This window comes from Helianthus annuus, chromosome 3 (genome assembly GCF_002127325.2).
Source record: "Helianthus annuus cultivar XRQ/B chromosome 3, HanXRQr2.0-SUNRISE, whole genome shotgun sequence".
Classification (NCBI taxonomy): domain Eukaryota; kingdom Viridiplantae; phylum Streptophyta; class Magnoliopsida; order Asterales; family Asteraceae; genus Helianthus; species Helianthus annuus.
The window spans coordinates 101,982,961-102,003,957 of record NC_035435.2 but is presented as its reverse complement, the minus strand read 5'-3'; the positions used below and the strand labels follow the sequence as shown (position 1 = coordinate 102,003,957).

Sequence of the window (20,997 nt, the reverse complement as noted above, 5' to 3'; positions counted from 1 at the left end):
TCTGTGCAGGAAGGCTAGACTGAATTGTAAGCTGTAGCGCTCGCACGCGCCGAGGTAAAGTGTCTTTCCGACTGAGGGCGTCAGCCACAACATTGGCCTTGCCTGGATGGTACTTGATAGCGCATTCGTAATCGTTCAGTAATTCAACCCATCGCCGTTGACGCATGTTCAAATCCTTCTGCTTAAGGATATGCTCGAGACTCCTGTGATCGGTGTAAATCGTGCACCTGGTACCGTACAGGTAGTGTCGCCATATCTTAAGCGCGAAAACAACAGCTCCCAGCTCTAAATCGTGCGTCGTGTAGTTCCGTTCATGAATCTTAAGTTGGCGCGAAGCGTAAGCAATAACCTTATCCCGCTGCATCAATACACACCCAAGACCCTGGATGGATGCATCACAATATACTACGAAATCGTCTGTGCCCTCTGGCAAAGAGAGGATAGGTGCACTGCAAAGTCTATCCTTTAAGTACTGAAAAGCAGTTTCCTGCGTGTTGCCCCAACGGTAGGTGACACCCTTCTGTGTCAGTAGTGTAAGTGGTTGCGCGATCTTGGAGAAATCTTTGATAAACCGTCTGTAGTAACCCGCCAAGCCCAAGAATTGGCGTATTTCCGTTGGCGTACGTGGTGCAGGCCAGTTTCTGATCGAGTCTACCTTGGATGGATCGACATGGATCCCATCCTTGTTCACTACGTGGCCTAAGAAGTGGACTTCACGAAGCCAGAAGTCGCATTTCGAAAACTTAGCGTACAGCTGTTCCTTTCGAAGAAGTTCCAAAATAAGACGTAGATGCTGCTCGTGCTCCTCCTGACTCTTGGAGTAAATCAGAATGTCGTCGATGAATACTATGACGAACTTGTCAAGATAGGGTTTGCACACCCTGTTCATAAGATCCATAAATACGGCAGGCGCGTTCGTTAACCCGAATGGCATGACAAGAAACTCGTAGTGACCGTAGCGTGTTCTGAAAACGGTTTTAGAGACGTCCTCCTCCCGGACTCTCAGCTGATGATAACCTGACCTCAGGTCAATCTTCGAATAGTAGCACGACCCTTGCAACTGGTCGAATAAGTCGTCTATGCGTGGAAGAGGATAACGGTTCTTCACCGTCACCTTGTTGAGTTCACGGTAGTCGATGCACATTCTGAACGTACCGTCCTTCTTTTTCACAAAAAGTATTGGAGCTCCCCAAGGCGAAGAGCTTGGACGAATGAAGCCCTTTTCCAAGAGCTCTTGTAGCTGCTTTGACAGTTCTTCCAGCTCTGATGGAGCTAGACGATATGGTGCGCGAGCTATTGGTGCTGCTCCTGGAGCGAGCTCGATTTGAAATTCGACCTGACGGTGAGGCGGTAAGCCAGGTAAGTCTTCAGGGAACACCTGAGGGTAGTCGCGTACAATTGGAATATCCTCCAATTTCTTTTCCTTTGCTGATGCGTCTGTAACGAGTGCCAGAATGGCAGTGTGCCCCTTTCGTAAGCATTTCTGAGCCTTCAAGAAAGAGATAATGCCAACCACAGCACCACTCTTGTCGCCTTGAACTACAAGAGGTTCTTGTCCAGAACGAGGAATGCGAATTATCTTCTCACTACATAAGATTTCTGCCTGATGCTGGGATAACCAATCCATCCCAATAACGATATGGAAACTTCCCAAGACTATGGGAATAAGGTCGATGGAGAAAACTTGACCAGCTAAGACAATGCTACAACCCTTGACTATCTGCGTGGCTTCTAAACTCTTACCGTTAGCTAGTTCTACGACATGTTTGGTACTTAGGGATGTTGATGTACGTTTTAACAATTGACACATTTTCACAGACATATAGCTTGTATCCGCACCCGAATCAAACAAAACAGTAACGTAAATATTGTCGAGGAGAAACTTACCCATAACTACGTTGGGATCGTTCACTGCGTCACCTCGACCTAGCACAAAAGCGCGTCCCCTAGCTTCGTTGCCATTATTGTTGTTGTTTCCCCCGTTGTTGTTGTTGCCATTGCCCTGATTGTTATGGTTGTTGTTATAGTTCCTGTTTAGCTGAGGACAGTGCCTCTTGAAGTGGCCTTCTGCCCCACACTGAAAACATACTTTGTTGCCATGTTGCTGATTCTGCTGTGCCTGTGGCTGCTGCTGGTTCTGGTTCGCAGGACGAGGGCTTCTACAATCCTTAGCCTCATGACCCATCTTGAGGCATCTTTGACAGCGACCCTTGTTACACTGGCCACCGTGGTGTCTGCCGCAGCTGTTGCACTTTGAGAGGTTCCCTCGATATCCGCCCTGCCTGTGGCTACCTGAGGAATGCTGGCTGGGACTCTGATAACTGTCAGTCTTCCTCTGCTGGGTCTGAGACTGAACTGAAGCTGATCCCTTGCTGGAATCCCCATCCCATTTTCTCTTACCGTCACTGGGAGTAGTAGGAGTAGCTGAAGTAGTAACGGTAGCAGTAGCGCTGACGCGTTTAGGCAGTTTGTTCTGATCCACTGCCTGGTCTGTGATGCGGTGAGCGAGGCGTTGAATATCCTGGATGTTATCAAGATTAGCCGAAGTAACGTGGCTCTGGATCTCTGGCGCCAACCCTTTGAGATACAACTCAATGCGCTTAATCGGAGGGTCCACCATAGTTGGACACAGTACGGCCAGTTCGTTTGACCTTTTGGTGTAAGCTTCAATTTCCGATCCAGTCATCTTCAGATGGTAAAACTCATCCTCCAGCTTATGGATGTCTTCCCGAGTACAATACTCCCTCTTGATCAGTTCCTTGAAATCATTCCAGGGTGTGGCGTTAGCAGCTGCCAACCCTAAGATCTGAACTTGGGCATTCCACCAAGTTAGTGTTATTCCTTCTAGCGTGCCAGTGGCGTATTTCACCCTGCGAGCCTCAGGGCATTCACACATTTCGAACACAGACTCGAGCTTTTCAAACCAGTGGAGGAGTCCAACTGCCCCCTCTGTGCCGCTGAAAGTACTTGGACGACAGTCCATGAAATTCTTGAAAGTGCAGACAGGTTGCTGCGCGTGTTGACCTATTGTGTACGAATAGGACGAGATTAAATACGAGAGTTAATGCAGGATCTAAGGATCCTAGTATGAGTCTATACTGCAGGGTATACTACCTGCTTGAGCAGCTGCAAGTGCCGCAGCAACTTGAGCTTCAACGAGAGCCTCTAGCTGGGCTTGAGTCATGTTGATTCGTCCAGACATGATCTTCATGGCAAAAGTATCGTAAGTGAGAGTGGTTCGCGAGTAGGGCGATGACAGAAAAGTGTAAGCACGTAGGTATTCTCATGTAATACAGTTATGTGTATCTAAGCGTAATGCGAGCAAGGTTCTAAGCGATTCTAGCAAACAGGCAATAAACATAAACCTTATTACCTAAGATGTCGAGTCTTGCACGTGGAGCGAAGCGTCGTTGTGGATCATTGAGAGCACTGTTCTGGTTATAGTCTGGTTTTAATAAAAACGTTTTCCCATATTAAAACCAAGTTCTCTATAACCAATGGCTCTGATACCAATCTGTCACACCCCCAAAATCCACTCGCGGAGTATCACCGCTTGGGAGCGTGACATGACCAGGATCAAGCCATCAATCATATCAAACATAGCATTTAATAATAAAAGTAGATAGAGTAATTCATCACGACATGATTGATGTTTCAAAAACCAAACTTTGTTTAAGTAGCGGAAGCATAATAATGAAAACCCAACGTAAGTTATAAGTTCAAACATCGTTTATGATTCATTTCCCACAACGACCTGCTCCTCCCTGTGCAAGCTCCATAGTGTACCTAAGGTCCTGCAAGGCATGCAGCAGAGAGTCAACAACTAGTTGAGCGAGTTCACAGAAAGTAAATGCGTAACAGTAAGTTCATGAGTATCAAGTGGCTCTACTGGGCCAATATAGGTTTCTATTGGTGGGGGCTTCCCATGTTATTAATCCACTAGACTATGTGTAACCATAAGTGTTCTTCTCAACCGAGAACAGTAATACGTACAAGTTTACGCAGGATTTACGTAAGTATCCTTCACAACCGAGGATAGGGTACGTGGGAGTTTACGTAGGTTTTACGTAAGTGCCTGACACAACCGAGGCAGTAGTAAGTATCCGTTCACGCAGGTTTTACGTGAGTATCCTTCACAACCGAGGATAGCGAGTAACTTAGTTATACGTAGGTTTTACGTATGTGTCCTGCACAACCGAGGACGATGGTATGGTAGTCTAGTAACAATGTCCGTATGAGTCTATTCAACCTTATCCTTATCAATCCCATTCCCAACACCCCGGGAATCCCATGCCTTAGTAAGGGTGTGAACTCACCTTGGGTTGCTCGGCAGATACACAGAAAGTACAGGTAAGCTAGTAAGTGGTCAACCACGTCCTATCATGGTTATTGTACAAGTCAGGTTTTTGACTTCAAATGATACACGTATATTTACACATAGTCCAACAAGTCACGAGCACGTATAAGTCATGGTAACACGTATTCAATCAACACACTTTAATAGTATACCGTATGCAAGACTTGGACTCGCACAAGCCCAACATCCTTGTGCGGTCCACCCGATGAAATTCAATAGTTCCCGGCCCAAATAATAGCATAATTGATCCAATAGCATAAACGGCACATATACATAACACATAACAGCCCAATAACAAAACGGTCCATAAGCCCAATTGTGTGTGCACGTGCATATGATCTCGAGTCGAGATCTCGAGTCGCAACGGGAGGTTCCGAGTCGCAAAGGGACTCGCAACTGTGGTTTCGGCTTGTCATGGCCCGGTTTCGAGTCGCAATGGGACTCGCAACCGTGGTTCCGGCTCGTGCTGCTGTGTGAGATTTCGAGTCGTAACGGGACTCGCAACGCCGGTCTCGAGTTGTGCTATTTGTGGTCTCGAGTCGAGATTGTGAGGTCTCGACTCGCAATCTATGTCGCAACTAGGTGTGTAACTGGTTTCCATAATTCATGCAACAATTATTCCGTGATTCAAGCTAACAACTTAGGCAGTTTCGGAAACAGATCAAATCAACGTTTATTCAGCATTCAATCATATTCATAACACCTTCAAATCATCATCATTAAGCATGTTCATAACAGAATCAATACAAACAATCGGATTATCAAACAACCCTAAACCGAATCATAATCATATCATCAGACTAGCATGCAACCTAGCCGGTTATACTCGGACCAAATATCAATCATATATGCATCAGAAACAATAACAGGAACAATGAGTCCATAATTCAATTATCATGTTTTCATATGAAATCAATACTAGCATGCATAACCCTAAAGTAATCATATGAAATCAAAACAAATATAACATCCACATCACCAAACATGAAATCGGTGAACATATACTAACCGGGTGAAAGTAGGGGATCGATTCGGTTCACGAGCTCCGTGTGGTGTTTGCCGTCGGGTTCCAAAGCACACGAGAGAGAGAGAGAGTCTAGGGTTTGTGTGTGTTAATGTGTTTTGTGACAATTCAGAATACTAATCCCCAACTAGGGAAATTTACACGGTCAAGAGGAGTGGGCCGAGCCCAACTCGGCTGCCCCATGGTGTATGGTATCCGATTACAAGGTGTGGCCCGAAATGGGCTTGTGTGACCGGTTAGCCTTGTGCGATCGGGTTATAGTGTGTGGTTTGGGCTCGTGTAATATTCACATAATATACATACACACATAATGCATATAATAACATAACCTTCATTAGATCGAAGTATCACATAGGCACGTAACGTTACACAAGATAAGTCTAAAGTACGAGTTGTCACATTATCCCCAACTAAAAAGAAATTTCGTCCCGAAATTTGGTATGCACTCACTGAGGAAGCTAGGTAGATTATAACGTTCACTGGTTTTCCTGGGGTGTCACATCCTCCCCCCGTTGATCTGGAATTTCGTCCCGAAATTTCGAAGTAGTAGCTTCAGCCTCAGTAGTGGTTGCATTGGTTCCGAATAACTGGGGGTACTTTTCTGTCATCCTGTCTTCGCGTTCCCAGGTGTACTCTGGGCCATGTTTGGAGTTCCAACGTACTCGAACAAGAGGGATTCTCTTGTGTTTGAGGACCTTCACATCCCGGTCTGTGATTTCAACTGGTTCCTCGACGAACTGCAATCGCTCGTCGATAGTGAGTTCCTTAAAGGGAATGATAAGGGTCTCATCTGATAGGCACTTCTTCAGATTCGACACGTGAAATACATTGTGAACTGCACCGAGTTCAGCTGGTAGGTTTAGCTTGTAGGCTACTTTGCCTATCTTTTCAATGATTTCGAACGGTCCGACGTACTGCGGATTCAGTTTGCCCCGTTTGCCAAAACGAACTACACCCTTCCAGGGTGAAACTTTTAATAAAACCCGGTCCCCGACCTAAAATTCCAATGGCTTTCTACGCTTGTCCGCGTAGGCTTTCTGACGGTCGCGTGCTGCCGCCATGCGTTGTCGTATCTGTGCAATCTTTTCTGTGGCGTCCACTACAATCTCTGGACCTGTAATCTGACTATCCCCCACCTCTGCCCAACAGAGAGGTGACCGGCATTTACGTCCGTACAATGCCTCAAATGGAGCGGCTTGTATGCTGGTGTGATAACTGTTATTATACGAGAACTCCACCAAAGGGAGATGCTTTTCCCAGCCGTTGCCGAAATCAATAACGCATGCCCGAAGCATGTCTTCAAGAGTTTGGATTGTTCGCTCAGACTGCCCATCCGTCTGAGGATGATATGCTGTGCTCATGTCTAATCGTGAGCCGAAAGATTTATGCATCGCTTGCCATAGTTCTGACGTGAATCGTGCATCGCGATCCGAAATGATGGAGGTGGGCACTCCGTGCCTCGAAACAACTTCTTTAAGATAAACGTCTGCGAGAGTGGAGAACTTATCCGTTTCCTTTATAGCTAGGAAGTGTGCAGACTTGGTGAGTCGATCCACGATCACCCATATGGTATCATTCCCACGCTGGGATCTAGGTAGGCCTGTAACGAAATCCATGGAAATTTCTTCCCATTTCCATTGAGGTATCTTAGGCTGCTGAAGTAGGCCAGCTGGTTTCTGATATTCAACCTTGACTCTCGCACAGGTCAAGCATTTTCCAACGTATGTAGCGATGTGGGCCTTCATGCTTGGCCACCAGTATGTTGTTCTGATGTCGTGGTACATTTTGTCCGACCCTGGGTGTACCGAGTAGCGAGACTTGTGAGCTTCGTCCATTACAAGTTCGCGTAGACCGCCATAAAGTGGGACCCAAATACGCCCCGTTACGTAGTAGGCGTCGTCTGCCTTCTGTTCCATTCGTTGTCGTGAGCCGCGTAAGGCTTCAGCCTTGACGTTTTCGGGTTTCAATGCTTCTACCTGAGCATCTCGTATCTGTGCAGGAAGGCTAGACTGAATTGTAAGCTGTAGCGCTCGCACGCGCCGAGGTAAAGTGTCTTTCCGACTGAGGGCGTCAGCCACAACATTGGCCTTGCCTGGATGGTACTTGATAGCGCATTCGTAATCGTTCAGTAATTCAACCCATCGCCGTTGACGCATGTTCAAATCCTTCTGCTTAAGGATATGCTCGAGACTCCTGTGATCGGTGTAAATCGTGCACCTGGTACCGTACAGGTAGTGTCGCCATATCTTAAGCGCGAAAACAACAGCTCCCAGCTCTAAATCGTGCGTCGTGTAGTTCCGTTCATGAATCTTAAGTTGGCGCGAAGCGTAAGCAATAACCTTATCCCGCTGCATCAATACACACCCAAGACCCTGGATGGATGCATCACAATATACTACGAAATCGTCTGTGCCCTCTGGCAAAGAGAGGATAGGTGCACTGCAAAGTCTATCCTTTAAGTACTGAAAAGCAGTTTCCTGCGTGTTGCCCCAACGGTAGGTGACACCCTTCTGTGTCAGTAGTGTAAGTGGTTGCGCGATCTTGGAGAAATCTTTGATAAACCGTCTGTAGTAACCCGCCAAGCCCAAGAATTGGCGTATTTCCGTTGGCGTACGTGGTGCAGGCCAGTTTCTGATCGAGTCTACCTTGGATGGATCGACATGGATCCCATCCTTGTTCACTACGTGGCCTAAGAAGTGGACTTCACGAAGCCAGAAGTCGCATTTCGAAAACTTAGCGTACAGCTGTTCCTTTCGAAGAAGTTCCAAAATAAGACGTAGATGCTGCTCGTGCTCCTCCTGACTCTTGGAGTAAATCAGAATGTCGTCGATGAATACTATGACGAACTTGTCAAGATAGGGTTTGCACACCCTGTTCATAAGATCCATAAATACGGCAGGCGCGTTCGTTAACCCGAATGGCATGACAAGAAACTCGTAGTGACCGTAGCGTGTTCTGAAAACGGTTTTAGAGACGTCCTCCTCCCGGACTCTCAAGTGATGATAACCTGACCTCAGGTCAATCTTCGAATAGTAGCACGACCCTTGCAACTGGTCGAATAAGTCGTCTATGCGTGGAAGAGGATAACGGTTCTTCACCGTCACCTTGTTGAGTTCACGGTAGTCGATGCACATTCTGAACGTACCGTCCTTCTTTTTCACAAAAAGTATTGGAGCTCCCCAAGGCGAAGAGCTTGGACGAATGAAGCCCTTTTCCAAGAGCTCTTGTAGCTGCTTTGACAGTTCTTCCAGCTCTGATGGAGCTAGACGATATGGTGCGCGAGCTATTGGTGCTGCTCCTGGAGCGAGCTCGATTTGAAATTCGACCTGACGGTGAGGCGGTAAGCCAGGTAAGTCTTCAGGGAACACCTGAGGGTAGTCGCGTACAATTGGAATATCCTCCAATTTCTTTTCCTTTGCTGATGCGTCTGTAACGAGTGCCAGAATGGCAGTGTGCCCCTTTCGTAAGCATTTCTGAGCCTTCAAGAAAGAGATAATGCCAACCACAGCACCACTCTTGTCGCCTTGAACTACAAGAGGTTCTTGTCCAGAACGAGGAATGCGAATTATCTTCTCACTACATAAGATTTCTGCCTGATGCTGGGATAACCAATCCATCCCAATAACGATATGGAAACTTCCCAAGACTATGGGAATAAGGTCGATGGAGAAAACTTGACCAGCTAAGACAATGCTACAACCCTTGACTATCTGCGTGGCTTCTAAACTCTTACCGTTAGCTAGTTCTACGACATGTTTGGTACTTAGGGATGTTGATGTACGTTTTAACAATTGACACATTTTAACAGACATATAGCTTGTATCCGCACCCGAATCAAACAAAACAGTAACGTAAATATTGTCGAGGAGAAACTTACCCATAACTACGTTGGGATCGTTCACTGCGTCACCTCGACCTAGCACAAAAGCGCGTCCCCTAGCTTCGTTGCCATTATTGTTGTTGTTTCCCCCGTTGTTGTTGTTGCCATTGCCCTGATTGTTATGGTTGTTGTTATAGTTCCTGTTTAGCTGAGGACAGTGCCTCTTGAAGTGGCCTTCTGCCCCACACTGAAAACATACTTTGTTGCCATGTTGCTGATTCTGCTGTGCCTGTGGCTGCTGCTGGTTCTGGTTCGCAGGACGAGGGCTTCTACAATCCTTAGCCTCATGACCCATCTTGAGGCATCTTTGACAGCGACCCTTGTTACACTGGCCATCGTGGTGTCTGCCGCAGCTGTTGCACTTTGAGAGGTTCCCTCGATATCCGCCCTGCCTGTGGCTACCTGAGGAATGCTGGCTGGGACTCTGATAACTGTCAGTCTTCCTCTGCTGGGTCTGAGACTGAACTGAAGCTGATCCCTTGCTGGAATCCCCATCCCATTTTCTCTTACCGTCACTGGGAGTAGTAGGAGTAGCTGAAGTAGTAACGGTAGCAGTAGCGCTGACGCGTTTAGGCAGTTTGTTCTGATCCACTGCCTGGTCTGTGATGCGGTGAGCGAGGCGTTGAATATCCTGGATGTTATCAAGATTAGCCGAAGTAACGTGGCTCTGGATCTCTGGCGCCAACCCTTTGAGATACAACTCAATGCGCTTAATCGGAGGGTCCACCATAGTTGGACACAGTACGGCCAGTTCGTTTGACCTTTTGGTGTAAGCTTCAATTTCCGATCCAGTCATCTTCAGATGGTAAAACTCATCCTCCAGCTTATGGATGTCTTCCCGAGTACAATACTCCCTCTTGATCAGTTCCTTAAAATCATTCCAGGGTGTGGCGTTAGCAGCTGCCAACCCTAAGATCTGAACTTGGGCATTCCACCAAGTTAGTGTTATTCCTTCTAGCGTGCCAGTGGCGTATTTCACCCTGCGAGCCTCAGGGCATTCACACATTTCGAACACAGACTCGAGCTTTTCAAACCAGTGGAGGAGTCCAACTGCCCCCTCTGTGCCGCTGAAAGTACTTGGACGACAGTCCATGAAATTCTTGAAAGTGCAGACAGGTTGCTGCGCGTGTTGACCTATTGTGTACGAATAGGACGAGATTAAATACGAGAGTTAATGCAGGATCTAAGGATCCTAGTATGAGTCTATACTGCAGGGTATACTACCTGCTTGAGCAGCTGCAAGTGCCGCAGCAACTTGAGCTTCAACGAGAGCCTCTAGCTGGGCTTGAGTCATGTTGATTCGTCCAGACATGATCTTCATGGCAAAAGTATCGTAAGTGAGAGTGGTTCGCGAGTAGGGCGATGACAGAAAAGTGTAAGCACGTAGGTATTCTCATGTAATACAGTTATGTGTATCTAAGCGTAATGCGAGCAAGGTTCTAAGCGATTCTAGCAAACAGGCAATAAACATAAACCTTATTACCTAAGATGTCGAGTCTTGCACGTGGAGCGAAGCGTCGTTGTGGATCGTTGAGAGCACTGTTCTGGTTATAGTCTGGTTTTAATAAAAACGTTTTCCCATATTAAAACCAAGTTCTCTATAACCAATGGCTCTGATACCAATCTGTCACACCCCCAAAATCCACTCGCGGAGTATCACCGCTTGGGAGCGTGACATGACCAGGATCAAGCCATCAATCATATCAAACATAGCATTTAATAATAAAAGTAGATAGAGTAATTCATCACGACATGATTGATGTTTCAAAAACCAAACTTTGTTTAAGTAGCGGAAGCATAATAATGAAAACCCAACGTAAGTTATAAGTTCAAACATCGTTTATGATTCATTTCCCACAACGACCTGCTCCTCCCTGTGCAAGCTCCATAGTGTACCTAAGGTCCTGCAAGGCATGCAGCAGAGAGTCAACAACTAGTTGAGCGAGTTCACAGAAAGTAAATGCGTAACAGTAAGTTCATGAGTATCAAGTGGCTCTACTGGGCCAATATAGGTTTCTATTGGTGGGGGCTTCCCATGTTATTAATCCACTAGACTATGTGTAACCATAAGTGTTCTTCTCAACCGAGAACAGTAATACGTACAAGTTTACGCAGGATTTACGTAAGTATCCTTCACAACCGAGGATAGGGTACGTGGGGGTTTACGTAGGTTTTACGTAAGTGCCTGACACAACCGAGGCAGTAGTAAGTATCCGTTCACGCAGGTTTTACGTGAGTATCCTTCACAACCGAGGATAGCGAGTAACTTAGTTATACGTAGGTTTTACGTATGTGTCCTGCACAACCGAGGACGATGGTATGGTAGTCTAGTAACAATGTCCGTATGAGTCTATTCAACCTTATCCTTATCAATCCCATTCCCAACACCCCGGGAATCCCATGCCTTAGTAAGGGTGTGAACTCACCTTGGGTTGCTCGGCAGATACACAGAAAGTACAGGTAAGCTAGTAAGTGGTCAACCACGTCCTATCATGGTTATTGTACAAGTCAGGTTTTTGACTTCAAATGATACACGTATATTTACACATAGTCCAACAAGTCACGAGCACGTATAAGTCATGGTAACACGTATTCAATCAACACACTTTAATAGTATACCGTATGCAAGACTTGGACTCGCACAAGCCCAACATCCTTGTGCGGTCCACCCGATGAAATTCAATAGTTCCCGGCCCAAATAATAGCATAATTGATCCAATAGCATAAACGGCACATATACATAACACATAACAGCCCAATAACAAAACGGTCCATAAGCCCAATTGTGTGTGCACGTGCATATGATCTCGAGTCGAGATCTCGAGTCGCAACGGGAGGTTCCGAGTCGCAAAGGGACTCGCAACTGTGGTTTCGGCTTGTCATGGCCCGGTTTCGAGTCGCAATGGGACTCGCAACCGTGGTTCCGGCTCGTGCTGCTGTGTGAGATTTCGAGTCGCAACGGGACTCGCAACGCCGGTCTCGAGTTGTGCTGTTTGTGGTCTCGAGTCGAGATTGTGAGGTCTCGACTCGCAATCTATGTCGCAACTAGGTGTGTAACTGGTTTCCATAATTCATGCAACAATTATTCCGTGATTCAAGCTAACAACTTAGGCAGTTTCGGAAACAGATCAAATCAACGTTTATTCAGCATTCAATCATATTCATAACACCTTCAAATCATCATCATTAAGCATGTTCATAACAGCATCAATACAAACAATCGGATTATCAAACAACCCTAAACCGAATCATAATCATATCATCAGACTAGCATGCAACCTAGCCGGTTATACTCGGACCAAATATCAATCATATATGCATCAGAAACAATAACAGGAACAATGAGTCCATAATTCAATTATCATGTTTTCATATGAAATCAATACTAGCATGCATAACCCTAAAGTAATCATATGAAATCAAAACAAATATAACATCCACATCACCAAACATGAAATCGGTGAACATATACTAACCGGGTGAAAGTAGGGGATCGATTCGGTTCACGAGCTCCGTGTGGTGTTTGCCGTCGGGTTCCAAAGCACACGAGAGAGAGAGAGAGAGAGAGAGAGTCTAGGGTTTGTGTGTGTTAATGTGTTTTGTGACAATTCAGAATACTAATCCCCAACTAGGGAAATTTACACGGTCAAGAGGAGTGGGCCGAGCCCAACTCGGCTGCCCCATGGTGTATGGTATCCGATTACAAGGTGTGGCCCGAAATGGGCTTGTGTGACCGGTTAGCCTTGTGCGATCGGGTTATAGTGTGTGGTTTGGGCTCGTGTAATATTCACATAATATACATACACACATAATGCATATAATAACATAACCTTCATTAGATCGAAGTATCACATAGGCACGTAACGTTACACAAGATAAGTCTAAAGTACGAGTTGTCACATATGATGCAAGAAGTTTGAGATTATCATCTTGTTGCCTAGCCAACATATATGCCTCAGGTAGGTGGACTGAAAATTCGAAGGAGTTTTAGAGGATTACCAATTTCTGGTTTAAGTGCTTTCAAAAATAGGCTAATTGCATATTCTTCACAAAGAGATACCCGAGTTAATGCTAAATCAAATTCTTGACACAACTCTTGCACAGTCCCTGTTTGTGTGATAGAGGCTAATGAACTCATAGCATTTTGGCCCATATGATGGCAAATCGGTTAGCTATTGAACCTCTATACTCAAACCAAGGCATACCATCAATATTCCCCCCTTTGGATCTAACAAACAATTGATGCCATAACAGAGCAGCTTCTTCAAGGTGAATAATAGCAAGTCTGACCTTAGCATGCTCAGGAGTGTTGTCAATAGAATAGAATTGCTCCAGGTTGCACAGCCACCCTTCAACGTTTGTACCATTGAATTTGAGAAATTCGATCTTGCCCAAACGGCTGAATCCATAGTGATTATGGTGCTCAAAGCCCTGGTTGACCATATCATCTTGTTGGTGTTGATGTGTATTAGGAAGACTATCCTTCATAGACTGAATTAATTGCATCAACGCTTCTTGATTAGAATCGATTTTAGTTTCCAATCTAGCGAAATTAGCACCATGATCATTGAGTCTCTGTTCCAACAACTACTGGCCCCTCGTAGCTATTGTTGATTGATTTCGATCGAAAGAATGATCAAAATCGAGTTTGAATTGAACTGAAATTGAACGAACAATTGATCAATTTCTACATAAATGAAACGATTGTACCAAACTCCAACTGAATTGGAACAAAATTGAGACTGAATTGAACGAATTATCGAAAGGATTTCGCCACAAGAGTGTCCAAGGATTGAACAGCTCTGATACCACTTGATAAGAATGAAGAGAATCTAGAGAGAAAGAGAGGATTTCAGTATCATCAAGCTAACCAACTATGACTAGCTAACCAACTATGACTGTTACATCCTGTTATTACACCCTCTAACTACCAACTACCTTCTAACAACTAACTAACTAAATATTTACCATTCTAGTCCTTCAACAATCACTTGTTTTACACACTAGACTTACTATTGATATTACACTTTTAACCCTTGACTATTCAATCGTACCAAGTCCTATTAACTATTGTGATGGCTATACACATGCATAGGAACCACCTCACCTTGGTCCTGTGCACCACCTTCAAAATGCCAAGGAGATTGAGCGCGAAAATATAGAACGGTCCCTAGCCTTGCCTTTTCCAAGTATGATATCTAGGTATTAAAAACAAAAAATAAAAGGATTCAAATCAAGTAACCAACCATTTTTAATAAAAAAAATAATTATATCAAATAAATAAAAACTAAATTAATTCAAAAGTACGTGCGAAGTAATTTTTTATTGGGTTTCAAAATTAATAGCAAAGGAACATTTGTAGAAGCAATGCTTCTGCTATCTCTTATTTGTAGGAGGAATGTAATATTACAAATGAAAATGTCATGAATACTTGGAGCCTCTAGGGCTATTTTTCTTCAGGTATATCAACACCAACTCTGTAAAATACCTTACCTACTATAACGTGCAAACAGATTAGTTCAGTGATATGCTACTGTGAAGTTGTACTTGAGAAAAGTAAAGTCACGATTAACCATTACAAAAGTTATGCTTTCTCCATTCTTGATCTTGGCTGTTTAGGGAAACCATTACTAAAGTTATTAGAGTTATTAGAAACCAAGACTAGTGAGAGAAGTTAGTAGTAAAGAATGTAATTACAGACTAGTGACGATAAAAACAGCTTACCTACTGTGCACAACATGCCAATAGATTAGTAAGATGACATGTTATGATGAGATTGTACTTGAGAAAAGTATATCCACGCTCAGCTCCAGCAGGACGGACGCCACTTCTTTACTTCATCGGCAACACGTCTCAGAGAATAGAAAAGAGAAACAAACATGTTCCTATTTAAGGGGTCACCAACAAACCCTGCATTGTTGAAACTTGTTGAGCTTTCAAAAAATAGCATCTTAAATGGAGTTAAAAGACAACAATATCAAGAACATACATGAGTACAAGAACCTAGTTGTGCAGTGTAGGACATATGCCAAGCAACATGACCCTTGATTTATTTGTACGACCATGAAAGTCAAATTCAAATGCATCTCTCTAAAAGCCCACCCGAAGGATATAGCATTGTGAAAATAGCCTTACCTCTTAGCAAGGCCCTAGGTTGTGATAACTTAAGTGATTTTGATACTTGTATGGTATATCTCTTGCTGATTATTATGTTGAATCTAGGGAGTTTGATAAATTCTCTCTTAACCAATAAACGTGCCACCTAATTTAACCAATTTTATCAAAGAGGAACCTTAATACATGAATAACCGTTTGGCAATTGTTGAAATACAAACTTCTCACAGCAAACAAATGCAAAATATAAAGATTTGTTATTCACTCATGCTACATGTGCCGACTACAAAAGACATCCATCATATCCTCAAAATAGTGAAACAAAAAATAGATGCCTGAAAAGATTAACAGATGCTAAAACAAAATAAAGAAGCATCCATATTTAGAAAAGTCAGGATTAACAAATTGACTGAATATTGGTGGGGTGCGCCAAGCAAAGGTAGTAGTGCAAGACCAAGGCGACGCTCCTAAACCATTAAAAACTTGACTACCTACTAAACTATTAAAGACTACCTACTAAACTATTAAAAACTTGACTACAAGTTGGAGGGGTGCGCCAAGCCAAGGTAGTAGTGCAAGACCAAGGCGACACTCAAAGACCCCAATAGCAAGCTATTGTGATGGGCCTTTCCCCATAAAAAATAAGATTAATATCGAGTGGGCCGATGGCCCACATATCAGATATTAAACTGATAAGAACAGATACTACACTTGATCTTAGCCAAAAGGCCGAGAAAGGTATGCTTTCTCCCTTCTTGGGCTGCTGTTTATATAGACCGTCTCTTCATCTTTGTATTCTTCACTCAGCAGATGTGGGATTCTGAGACACCTTTTCACCCTTTGGTTTTTTTTTCAGGACTTGATATCATAAATTAGTGCCTAGTTAATACTAGCTTTTTGAGATCTTTAAATGGTTGACTCTAAATCAACCCTCCAGGTCCTGACTTATAACAGGCATAATCCATAACCAAACGTCCACACCTTGAAAATCACTCTTTCAACCTCGAAGAGCTCAAGGTTGCTCACTCGCACTCTCTTATCAATAAACTGAATTCTTTTTTTCGAACCCTGATAACTGGCTATACAGAAACTATCACCTGTGATTCTGTACACTCCTATTAATGAATTCAGATATCCAAATTTACTAAATGGCAGATAGAATTACAATCATTTGCTTGTAAGTTTCTTTGTCCCGTCCGTTTAGCTCAATAACAGAACTTTTTGGCTGCTAAGTGTAATAACATAATTGAAGAGAAACAGAAGGGACAACAGATAATTTAGAAGAATATCAGAAAGATTTAGGATAAATTCATTTTTCATTCCGAATGCTAATAAAGGTTTTCTACCATTATAATAGCCATCACAATAGTTATCAGGGTTAGAGATAAAGAATTCGATTTATTGATTATAAATATTACGAGTGGGCAACCTTGAGCTCAAGCTATGGACCTTGTGGAGTTGTAGGAATGCTCGGGTTTTCAATGGAAGGTTTGGGCCGTGGTTCAAGATGGTAGAATCTGTAAAGGATGTATAAGATGGGAGAACCAACATTTTGAAGAGAAAGAAGGTGAACTGATAAAGGAAAGCATCAATGCAGTTATTAGACGTATTCGGAAGCCAAGACTAGTTCAGAAGAATTCAAAAATAAAAAAGTGAATGAAACCCGTCTGACAATAAAAACAGATTGCCTACCATAACGTGCCAACGGATTAGTTCGGTGATATGCTATGGTGTGGTTGCACGTGAGAACAGTAAATCCTACCAGTTTACAGACTACTGACTACAAAAGGAATCCGTAAAAACATAACTCCCTGTTTCTTTCTTTGTCAAAATAGTAAAAAATAAATATAAAAAAAAAACAGATGCTTGAAAAGATTAACAGAAGGAGCTAATACTAAAAGTCATCACTTTACTGATAAATTCTCTACCATTAACAGTACTAAAACTGCAAATTGGAGGGGTGCGCCAGGCCAAGGCAGTAGTGCAACGCCAAGGCGACGCTCAAAGACCCCAATAGCAAGCTATTGTGATGGGTCTTTCCCCATAAAAAATAAGATTAATATCGAGTGGGCCGATGGCCCACATATCAGATATTAAACTGATAAGAACAGATACTACACTTGATCTTAGCCAAAAGGCCGAGAAAGGTATGCTTTCTCCTTCCTTGGGCTGCTGTTTATATAGACTCCCTCTGCATCTTTGTACTCTTCACTCAGCCGATGTGGGATTCGGTGACACCTTTTTCCCCTTGCTTTCTCAATAATATCTAATTCCATAGATCTGTTTTGGTTTCTTCTAATGCATGAATCCTAATAATACTAGCTAGCTTTAACAGTTCATTTTATGCACTCTCTTATCAATCCAACCCTGATAAATTCAGATATCCTAATTTGCTAAAGGGCTGGCTGATAGAATTACGATCCATTTGCTTGTAGAGTTTGCTTGCTTGCCTTGTGTGTGTACATCCAATGAACCTAAAAAAAGGCAATCATCAATGATAATAGGACTTATTGACTGCTAGGTGGATTCACATAAATGAATACCCTTTACTACAACTGTAACATGTTTGTTCATAGCAAATAGTTCATAAACTTGACCGCCCCCGTCCGTATCAGTGACAAAAGTAATTAGTAAATACATATAATCCACATCCTCAGCAACTTGCATCATTTTGTTAAGAGACATTATTCATCACTCAAGGGAACTCGACCCAGGCACGACATTATCATTTTCTTACAGACATCGAACAAGCTACTGCTGTATCATATAAAAATATTTATTCGTTCACTCATATTACTCTACTGAGTTGTTAACTGCAACATTAAGTTGAAATTGGCAAGAGGCAGACAATTTCCCCAATTAATAAACCTGAAAAATGTCGGATCACTAGGTTATCCTAATTCTAGAAGTGATCATGTTATCAACAAATCACAAATCAGCACCAAAAACGCCTGATTAATAAACCTAATCATCAGGACCATCAGATTTAGGTTACAGAAGATGCAAATGTACCTGATCAGATGAATGATATAGTGATTAAGAGTAACGGTGAGTGAGTGAATGAATATATGGCGTTGAAGTCGTTGTTAGCACAATGCGAGCGTGTCTGTGTAGGTATCGGTATGGCGGGAAAAGCGAGTCGGTGATGTTTTGGGAATTTGCAGAGTACGTAGAGGGTGTTTGGGTTAGCTTATATTTGGAAGAAGAAGAAGAGTAAATTGCCATTCTAGTCCCTAAGTTTTCTTTTTCTCCTCTAGGTCCCTGACTTTTCCTTTTTATTGCTATTTTGATCACATTGCCTAACTTTGTCTAAAAACCAGGTTATAATCAGGGTTAATTTTGGCATTAAATTATTATGAGGTTTATAAATTATGTTGTAAACTACCCCTTGTTATCACTACACAACAGTTATGCCAAAAATACCCCTCGTTATAACCAGATTTTTAGACTAAGTTAGGCAATGTGATCAAAATGGAAAAGTCAAGGATCCAGAGGACAAAAAAACACTATTTCGACCAAACCTCAGGGACTAAAATGACAATTTACTCTTTGGAAAAACTTATAACTTATAGAGTTATAAAAGTTAATAATTATTTAAGTTATTTTTGTGTGTTGAGAAGTTGAAAATGATAAATTACTATTTGTAACTTATAATTTATGACTTATATAAGTTAATAAGTTGTTTTTAGAAGGAATCCCAAACACCCCTGTAGTGTTATGTGTACCAATAGTCAAATGGCACCTTCTTTATCAGATTTGTATCACTTTTTAGACACTAAGACCACACGGTGTGGAGGGCTAGAAGAATAGCCCTTGTAGGTGATCGATCTTCTTCGTTTGTCCACGGGTGTACACGACGATCCTCTTTTGCTTTTTCTTTTTCCGACTCGGTTTTTTATGGTTTCATTTTCTTCTCGTAGAGGATTCGGGTGGTGTAGGTTGAGTTTTCGGTACGGAATTGGGTGTAGGTGGGGTTTGTGATAGCGGAGTGAGTGGTTGTTGTGGATACCTAAAAGGTAGGTTGGCAAGAAGATGATCGTACGCTAATAAGTGGGCATCGTTAAATAGTGGTTGCATCGGTTGAGACCCTTGAGGCGGCGAAGAGGTGTTTTCACGGAAACCATATGGGTTGTTCGGATCAAAGTTGCGGTTGTGTGGATGCATTATTTTTTATAAAAGTTGTAGAGATTTTATAAAAAATGAGAGTTGAGAAGGAGTTGGATAGAATGAAAATGTTGAAAATGGTAGTTTTATATATATATATATATATATATATATATATATATATATATTGGGAATTTGCAGAGTACGTAGAGGGTGTTTGGGTTAGCTTATATTTGGAAGAAGAAGAGTAAATTGCCATTTTAGTCCCTGAGTTTTTGTTCAATTTGTTATTTTAGTCCAAATAGTTTTTTTTCTCCTCTAGGTCCCTGACTTTTCCTTTTTCTTGCTATTTTGATCACATTGCCTATCTTAGTCTAAAAACCAGGTTATAATCAGGGTTAATTTTGGCATTAAACTATTATGAGGTTTATAAATTATGTTGTAAACTACCCCTTGTTATTACACAGTTATGCCAAAAATACCCCTGGTTATAACCATATTTTTAGACTGAGTTAGGCAATGTGATCAAAATGGCAAGAAAATAGAAAAGTCAGGGACCAGAGAAGAAAAAAAATATTTGGACTAAAATGGCAATTTAGACCAAACCTCATGGACTAAAGTGACAATTTACTCTGTGGAAGAACTTATAACTTATAGAGTTATAAAAGTTAATAATTATTTAATTTATTTTTGTGTGTTGAGAAGTTGAAAATGAAACCAATCTTCTATAGAAGCAATCTTAGTGTCATTTGGAATGTAGGGAATGTGAATAGGAGGTGGAATCCTATAAAGAGCTTCAAAAGGGGACATGTGAATGGTTGAATGATAAGTGGTATTGTACCACCATTTTGCAAGAGTTAACCACTTAGGCCATTGCTTAGGTTCATCCATGACCATACACCTCAAATATGTTTCAAGACATCTATTAAGAACTTCAATCTGTCCATCACTTTGTGGATGATAGGCAGTAGAAAAATTCAATTGAACCCCCTACAATTTCATGAAATCCTTCCAAAATTTACTTATAAAGATTGGATCCCTATCAGATACAATGGTTGCAGGGCATCCATGTAACTTGAACACAATATCAAACATCAAGTGAGCTATGGTTGAAGCTCAATAAGGATGAGTTAGGGGTAAAAAGTGAGCATATTTAGTTAGTCTATCAATAACTACCAATATGGCATCCTTACCAGCAGCTTTAGGCAGCCCTGTAATAAAATCCATAGAGATATCCGAAATAACTGAAGTATGAGTAGGCAGTGGTTGCAAGAGCCCTGGATAAGCAGCTCTATCATATTAGCTCTGTGACAAGTTTCACAATCGTTGACCCATTGTTTGACATCTGCATCACATTTCTTCTAGTAGAATAGCTGCTTCAATATTTTCAAAGTAGCATAATAACCTGAGTGACCACCAGTGGCAAAAGAATGACATATGTGAAGGATGTCCTTTCTTAATTGGTCATCATGACCAACTACCAATTTATTCTTCCTCTTTAACATCTTACCATCCCAG

The 20,997-nt window shown here is 42.5% G+C and overlaps 1 long non-coding RNA gene and 2 other non-coding genes across 3 annotated transcripts; all 3 read right to left on the bottom strand.

Moving 5' to 3' along the window:
• Positions 1–14,629: 14,629 nt before the first annotated feature.
• On the bottom strand, positions 14,630–18,523 carry LOC110930535. Its single transcript, XR_002587886.2, has 3 exons — positions 18,388–18,523; positions 14,986–15,171; positions 14,630–14,872 (listed from the first exon to the last, which is right to left on the bottom strand). It is a non-coding gene; the product is annotated as an uncharacterized LOC110930535 (long non-coding RNA).
• On the bottom strand, positions 15,922–16,117 carry LOC118491073. The gene has a single exon (XR_004890296.1). It is a non-coding gene; the product is annotated as a U2 spliceosomal RNA (small nuclear RNA).
• LOC118490933 lies at positions 17,331–17,526 on the bottom strand. The gene has a single exon (XR_004890158.1). It is a non-coding gene; the product is annotated as a U2 spliceosomal RNA (small nuclear RNA).
• Positions 18,524–20,997: the final 2,474 nt, after the last annotated feature.